The 6000-nt window shown below is 40.2% G+C and overlaps 1 long non-coding RNA gene across 1 annotated transcript; it reads left to right on the top strand.

The window, feature by feature from the left end:
* Positions 1 to 2010: 2010 nt before the first annotated feature.
* On the top strand, positions 2011 to 5385 carry LOC127143329 (uncharacterized). The gene is made up of 5 exons (XR_007814646.1): positions 2011 to 2385; positions 2718 to 3176; positions 3530 to 3988; positions 4321 to 4779; positions 5133 to 5385. It is a non-coding gene; the product is annotated as an uncharacterized LOC127143329 (long non-coding RNA).
* Positions 5386 to 6000: the final 615 nt, after the last annotated feature.

The raw sequence follows: 6000 nt of genomic DNA on the forward strand, positions 1-6000 counted from the left end.
ATACCACAGCCTACATTTAAACAACGCACAAACGTTATGATCCAACAAATGGAATTTATTTAATGTAGTCAGCATGACTGAACTCTGAGGGATGTCTAGTTCATGTCGAAGTCGTGCTAAATGTGTAAAATGCGAGTCGAGCCACATGACACAACAACAACACTGAGTGAATGAAACAGCGGGGATAAAACCAAACTTTTGAGTAAAAAAAGTTTACTAGTTAAAAGGGATAACTCCGTTATTTTTGACTCTGGGTCGCGTTTTTGGGTGTAAATAATGAATAAAGACAAAAGTCTTAGGAGGAGTGAACCCGGACACCGTTAACAGCTGCTACTATGTAAACGTCCACATCAGTAGTGGTTCGCCAGAGTGGTTCGTTTTGTCACTGACAGGCTCAAAATTGTTATTACAATTACCTGACGACGTTATGGACAGGATTCCTACAGAGAAAGGTCTTTTTATTCACCTGAAACACCACTTTTTTAATGTCAACCAGACTCAATTGACATGAACGGTCATTTAAGCAGAACACAGGAGCTGCTGAAATACCGCTGCCTCGATATGTTAGTGTGCTAGCTATCGTGTGGTACATTATTTCAGTAAATGTGAACACTTCTTCCACCACTGAAAGTAACACAGTAACACATATCCTCTCAGTTGTCAACTAATTTTACCCGTCACACAACGCAGGATACCGGCCAAAATATGCCGGTTAACGTAAACTCTGATGTACAAGATCTCGTTCCACCCCTAGTGATAAGCTATATGTTTGTTAGGACTTGATGCTTGATTGAGCACAGTTTTGTGTTAAAGACTTGAAAACTACATTTAGACTCTGTTTCCCTCCACAATGTATGGGCTGAGATTACAGTTAGAAATCATTCCACAAAAATTTAAGCTTTCAAAATCAAAATTATACTTTCAGATTTTTTACATTGTTTTTCACTTTTAGGTCAGTCAAGTTTTATTTTTAATTGTCAAGGCTTTAGTGTATGGGTGTTAGTGGCAAAACGTTTCCACTCCTATTTTGTATTATTTAGTTAATCAATGTTTCAAGTGTTGAACTTGTGTTTTCCAGGTCTACTTGTTCAGCTTCTGCAACCTAGACAGACACACCAACATCACCATACAGACCAACAGGTATGTGTCCAAAACCCTAACTCTAAAAATATGTGTTGCTGAGCTGAATTATCAATGTCAGCAATTGCTTTAGTTTTTTGTTTAGTGTCACTGGATAAATCCCAGCTCAAACCTTGGTATTTTTTAAAACTAAGTACTGAATATAATAAGACCTTACTGATTGTGTCTATTAACCAGAAAAAAAGTACTGTAATTGCTCAGAGCTCAAGGTGAGGTTTTCAGATGTCTTTTTTTGCTTAATCAACAGTATTTACTATTTATCATATGTCAAGTAAACTATTAAATTCTCACCTTCCAAGCCTCTGTCTTGAAGCACATGTATGTATCAGAATAGTTACCAATGTTTTCTCTGTGGACAAATTGACTGTAGCTCTCCTCACCTTCTCTCCAAACAATATTAAACACATCAGAACCAACAAATGCTAAATTTTCTGTCTTGGATTGTTAATGTTAAGGATTTGTCAAAATGGGACTGAAAAGTATCTTAATGTTCATGAGTGTACATGATCAAAAAAACTTAATCTTGTGTATCTGCTAGACATGCTATCTCTGATTTCATGGCTAAACTGTTAATGAGGATTAGGTAGTAGTGTATTGATCATTTTCTTTTGTATGTTTCTCTCAGATTTCTTCCAGGTGTCACCACTTCATCCATGACATCATCCGTGATCGCAGAGATATGGTCCATGATCGGAGAGACATTGTTGAAGATGAGGGAGACATCGTCCATGATCAGAGACATTGTCCACGATCGCAGAGACCTTGTCAAAGATGAGAGAGACGTTGTCCATGATCAGAGACATTGTCCCATGCTTCGCAGAGCTCCACGATCACAGAGATATGGTCCATGATCGGAGAGACATTGTTGAGGATGAGGGAGACATCGTCCACGATCAGAGACATTGTCCACGATCGCAGAGACCTTGTCAAAGATGAGAGAGACGTTGTCCATGATCAGAGACATTGTCCCATGCTTCGCAGAGCTCTGCGCAAGAATCGGTAGAGACACTGTGGTTCCTCGATTCGACGGCATGACCGCGATCAGGAGACATTGTTAATGATCACAGAGACACCGTCTATGATCTCAGAGACATCGTCCACGATCACAAAGACATTGCCCATGGTTGTAGAGACTTTGTCCATAATCTCAGAGACATTGTCCGCGATCACAGAGACGTAGTCCGCAATCCCAGAGAGTCTTCGTACAATGAAGAAGTTCTTTGAGACCAGGACAGAGACCTCCAGGTAATTCACAAATAGCTTTACATCAACTGTCCAACACAGAGCACTGAAAGTAAATTGTTTATGCTCAGTCTTTGATCTTCAGTCTGAATGATTTGTAATTTGTCAAAAAACAGACTTAACCCATGAATGAAGTTTATTTACATAGTTCATGTTAGAACAGTTCAAAGAAAAGGAGGGAAATGAAAATGTCATTGTGTAGTAAGGCATAAAAACGTTTTGTTAAATGTTTGGTTCAACTGTAATGTTGAATAATTATCTGTTTTCATGGTTAAACTGTTGATGAGGAATAGGTAGTAGTGTATTGATCATTTTCCTTTGTATGTTTCCCTTAGATTTCCTCCAGGTGTCACCAATTCGTCCATGACATAGTCCACAATCACATAGACATTGTCTACGATTGCAAAGACATGCCCCATGATCGGAGAGACATTGTTGAGGATGAGGGAGACATCGTCCACGATCAGAGACATTGTCCACGATCGCAGAGACCTTGTCAAAGATGAGAGAGACGTTGTCCATGATCAGAGACATTGTCCCATGCTTCGCAGAGCTCTGCGCAAGAATCGGTAGAGACACTGTGGTTCCTCGATTCGACGGCATGACCGCGATCAGGAGACATTGTTAATGATCACAGAGACACCGTCTATGATCTCAGAGACATCGTCCACGATCACAAAGACATTGCCCATGGTCGCAGAGACTTTGTCCATAATCTCAGAGACATTGTCCGCGATTACAGAGAGTCTTTGTACAGTGAAGAAGTTCTTGGAGACCAGGACAGAGGCCTCCAGGTAATTCACAAACAGCTTTACATCAACTGCCCAACACAGAGCACTGACACTAAATTGTTTATGCTCAGTCTTTGATCTTCAGTCTGAATGATTTATAACTTGTCAAAAAATAGACTTAACCCATGAATGAAGTATATTTACACAGTTCATGTAAGAACAGTTCAAAGAAAAGGAGGAATTTAAGGATAAAATGAAAATGTCAAAACGTGTCATTGTATAGTGAGGCATAAGAAATTTGGTTAAATGTTCTGGTTCAGTTGTAATATTGAATAATTATCTGTTTTCATGGTTAAACTGTTGATGAGGAATAGGTAGTAGTGTATTGATCATTTTCCTTTGAATGTTTCTCTCAGATTTCCTCCAGGTGTCACCACTTCATCCATGACATCGTCCACGATCACAGAGATATGGTCCATGATCGGAGAGACATTGTTGAGGATGAGGGAGACATCGTCCACGATCAGAGACATTGTCCACGATCGCAGAGACCTTGTCAAAGATGAGAGAGACGTTGTCCATGATCAGAGACATTGTCCCATGCTTCGCAGAGCTCTGCGCAAGAATCGGTAGAGACACTGTGGTTCCTCGATTCGACGGCATGACCGCGATCAGGAGACATTGTTAATGATCACAGAGACACCGTCGATGATCTCAGAGACATCGTCCACGATCACAAAGACATTGCCCATGGTCGTAGAGACTTTGTCCATAATCTCAGAGACATTGTCCGCGATCACAGAGACGTAGTCCGCAATCCCAGAGAGTCTTCGTACAATGAAGAAGTTCTTTGAGACCAGGACAGAGACCTCCAGGTAATTCACAAACAGCTTTACATCAACTGTCCAACACAGAGCACTGAAAGTAAATTGTTTATGCTCAGTCTTTGATCTTCAGTCTGAATGATTTGTAATTTGTCAAAAAACAGACTTAACCCATGAATGAAGTTTATTTACATAGTTCATGTTAGAACAGTTCAAAGAAAAGGAGGGAAATGAAAATGTCATTGTGTAGTAAGGCATAAAAACGTTTTGTTAAATGTTTGGTTCAACTGTAATGTTGAATAATTATCTGTTTTCATGGTTAAACTGTTGATGAGGAATAGGTAGTAGTGTATTGATCATTTTCCTTTGTATGTTTCCCTTAGATTTCCTCCAGGTGTCACCAATTCGTCCATGACATAGTCCACAATCACATAGACATTGTCTACGATTGCAAAGACATGCCCCATGATCGGAGAGACATTGTTGAGGATGAGGGAGACATCGTCCACGATCAGAGACATTGTCCACGATCGCAGAGACCTTGTCAAAGATGAGAGAGACGTTGTCCATGATCAGAGACATTGTCCCATGCTTCGCAGAGCTCTGCGCAAGAATCGGTAGAGACACTGTGGTTCCTCGATTCGACGGCATGACCGCGATCAGGAGACATTGTTAATGATCACAGAGACACCGTCTATGATCTCAGAGACATCGTCCACGATCACAAAGACATTGCCCATGGTCGCAGAGACTTTGTCCATAATCTCAGAGACATTGTCCGCGATTACAGAGAGTCTTTGTACAGTGAAGAAGTTCTTGGAGACCAGGACAGAGGCCTCCAGGTAATTCACAAACAGCTTTACATCAACTGCCCAACACAGAGCACTGACACTAAATTGTTTATGCTCAGTCTTTGATCTTCAGTCTGAATGATTTATAACTTGTCAAAAAATAGACTTAACCCATGAATGAAGTATATTTACACAGTTCATGTAAGAACAGTTCAAAGAAAAGGAGGAATTTAAGGATAAAATGAAAATGTCAAAACGTGTCATTGTATAGTGAGGCATAAGAAATTTGGTTAAATGTTCTGGTTCAGTTGTAATATTGAATAATTATCTGTTTTCATGGTTAAACTGTTGATAAGGAATAGGTAGTAGTGTATTGATCATTTTCCTTTGAATGTTTCTCTCAGATTTCCTCCAGGTGTCACCACTTCATCCATGACATCGTCCACGATCACAGAGATATGGTCCATGATCGGAGAGACATTGTTGAGGATGAGGGAGACATCGTCCACGATCAGAGACATTGTCCACGATCGCAGAGACCTTGTCAAAGATGAGAGAGACGTTGTCCATGATCAGAGACATTGTCCCATGCTTCGCAGAGCTCTGCGCAAGAATCGGTAGAGACACTGTGGTTCCTCGATTCGACGGCATGACCGCGATCAGGAGATATTGTTAATGATCACAGAGACACCGTCGATGATCTCAGAGACATCGTCCACGATCACAAAGACATTGCCCATGGTCGTAGAGACTTTGTCCATAATCTCAGAGACATTGTCCGCGATCACAGAGACGTAGTCCGCAATCCCAGAGAGTCTTCGTACAATGAAGAAGTTCTTTGAGACCAGGACAGAGACCTCCAGGTAATTCACAAACAGCTTTACATCAACTGTCCAACACAGAGCACTGAAAGTAAATTGTTTATGCTCAGTCTTTGATCTTCAGTCTGAATGATTTGTAATTTGTCAAAAAACAGACTTAACCCATGAATGAAGTTTATTTGCATAGTTCATGTTAGAACAGTTCAAAGAAAAGGAGGGAAATGAAAATGTCATTGTGTAGTAAGGCATAAAAACGTTTTGTTAAATGTTTGGTTCAACTGTAATGTTGAATAATTATCTGTTTTCATTGTTAAACTGTTGATGAGGAATAGGTAGTAGTGTATTGATCATTTTCCTTTGTATGTTTCCCTTAGATTTCCTCCATGTGTCACCAATTCGTCCATGACATAGTCCACAATCACATAGACATTGTCTACGATTGCAAAGACAT

Source organism: Lates calcarifer, linkage group LG15, assembly GCF_001640805.2.
Source record: "Lates calcarifer isolate ASB-BC8 linkage group LG15, TLL_Latcal_v3, whole genome shotgun sequence".
NCBI classification, from domain to species: domain Eukaryota; kingdom Metazoa; phylum Chordata; class Actinopteri; family Centropomidae; genus Lates; species Lates calcarifer.